Here is a 2500-nt window from a genome sequence, read left to right as displayed (position 1 = left end):
ACTTCCATCTTGAGAGTTAATTGTTGGTTTTGTACAATATCCGCGATCTCTCCTTATTTGTAATCCAATACACAAATCAATTGGTTCCGTCAGATTAGCTATATGTTGTGTTGTGTCAACTATTTCCACGGAAGGTGGTGAGATGATATCTTGAGCGGTTACGTATTTAGGGCCCTTGACGCAAATGGATGCGTCTCGAACTCCATGTATATTACTTCTCAATACAATTTCTTTCAAATTTAGTAAAATTTCATGTACCGATTCTTCAATACCTACTATCGTAGAATATTCATGTGGCACCTTCTCAGATTTTGCACATGTGATACATGTTCCTTCTATTTCTCCAAGTAAAGCCCTTCGCATGGCAATACCCATGATATCGGCTTGACCTTTCATAAGTGGGCACAGAATGAAACGACCATAATAAAGACGATTACTATCTATTCTTGATTCAACACACCTCCACTGCAGTGTTCGAGTGGATCCTACTACTTCCTCTCGAACCATACTATAATAATACTATTATTAGATCAGATCATTGAATCATTTATTTCTCTTGAAATCCTTTTTTATTATTTCTACACACGTCTTTTTTTAGGAGGTCGACATCCATTATGTGGCATAGGTGTTACATCACGTACGAAACTTAGTCGTATACTACTTCTACAAATGGCTCGTAATGCTGCGTCTCTTCCAAGTCCAGGACCCTTTATCATAACTCCTGCTCGTTGCATACCCTGATCAACTACAGTACGAATAGCATTTACTGCTGCTGCTTGAGCAGCGTAGGGTGTCCCTCTTCTTGGGCCTTTGAATCCAGAAGTACTAGCGGAGGCCCAAGAAACCACTCGACCTCGTACATCTGTAATAGTTACAATAGTATTGTTCAAACTTGCTTGAACATGAATAATTCCTTTTGGTATTCTACGTCCATTCTTACGTGAACCAATACGCCCATTCCTACGTGAACCAATTCTTGGTATAGCTTTTGTCATATTTTATCATCTCATAACTATGAGTCAGAAATATACAGAAAGAAAAGATACGGAAATATCCATTTCATGTTAAAAGAAATCCCCCCTTTTGTTCTTCCTTTATTTTAAAAAGTTTTTTTGAAAGGGTTATCCTTGTCTCTGTTTATGTCTCGGATTGGAACAAATCACTATAATTCGTCCGCGCCGACGGATCAGTCGGCATTTTTCACAAATTTTACGAACGGAAGCCCGTATTTTCATATTTATTATTCCTTACCTTAATGTTGAATCTATTCTCTATTCCTTGGAAGAAAATAAGTCTCTTGCATTTTTTTAATTGTATCGTCATGAAAATGAAAGGAATGCTTAAAAAATTATCTAATCGTTCGAATCTTTGTTTCGAAGTCTATAAATTATACGTCCCCTGGTTGAATCATAACGACTTACTTCAATTTTGACTCTATCCCCCGGTAGTATCCGTATAAAACTACGGCGGATCCTTCCCGAAATATAACCTAGAATTACATCTTCATTATCTAAGCGGACCCGGAACATACCGTTGGGAAGTGATTCAGTAATTAAACCTTCATGAATCAATTTTTGTTCTTTCATTCCAGGTAAGCTCCTTGAAGTATCAACTAATGGAGGAAAAGTTATATAATTAACTTTTCTTCTCTATAAAATAGGAAGTTAGAGATAAAATTAGGATACCGGAGGAGGATCACCATATATATAACAAAAGTTCGCCTCCAATTTTTTCTCGTCGAGCTTCTCGATCCGTCATTATACCTTGAGAAGTGGAAAGAATTACAATTCCTATTCCACCTAAAATCTTAGGAATTTGTTGGTAGTTGGAATAAATTCGTAAACCAGGTCGGCTGATACACTTTAAAATAGTTCTATGTATTCTTTTCCTAGTCTTTTTATGTCGCAGAGTTAAAACCAAGAAATTTTTGTTACCTTCTTGATGTTTCCGAACGTTTTCAATAAAACCTTCTCGTAGAAGTATTTTCACAATATTTTCGGTAATATTAGTAGATGCTATTCGAATCGTTCCTTTTTTATCCATGTCAGCATTTCTTATAGAAGTTATTATATTGGAAATAGTGTCCCTACCCATGGCGAACTATAATTATTGGTGCCTTCTAATTTTGATATAATTAACATGTTCTCTTTTTTGTTTGTTTTATTTTCTTTCATTTTTTTGTTTATTTTGTTTAATTTTTAATATTATAAAAAAAGTATATGCGTGAGACACCATCTACTACTCCACTAAATTTGATCTATTTTAGATGTTTTGATATATCCTATTTTAGATGTTCTGATATATCATAGTCTCATTTAGTATTATTTATAATACCTCGGGAGCCAATGAAACTATTTTAGTAAAATTCAACTGTCGCAATTCCCGAGCGATCGCACCAAAAACCCGAGTTCCTTTTGGATTTCCTTCTTGATCAATGACAACCGCAGCATTGTCATCATATCGTATTATGATACCGTTGTCACGTTTGAGTTCTTTACAA

The 2500-nt window shown here is 35.2% G+C and overlaps 1 pseudogene; it reads right to left on the bottom strand.

Moving 5' to 3' along the window:
- Positions 1-763: 763 nt before the first annotated feature.
- The window catches only part of LOC141821680 (zinc finger BED domain-containing protein RICESLEEPER 1-like), a 9133-nt pseudogene continuing 7396 nt past the window's right edge, over positions 764-2500 (bottom strand).

This window comes from Curcuma longa, chromosome 2, assembly GCF_044706935.1.
Source record: "Curcuma longa cultivar G26 ecotype Majalengka, Jawa Barat chromosome 2, ITB_CL_G26_1.1, whole genome shotgun sequence".
Lineage (NCBI taxonomy): Eukaryota > Viridiplantae > Streptophyta > Magnoliopsida > Zingiberales > Zingiberaceae > Curcuma > Curcuma longa.
This window is presented reverse-complemented; position numbering and strand designations above follow the sequence as displayed.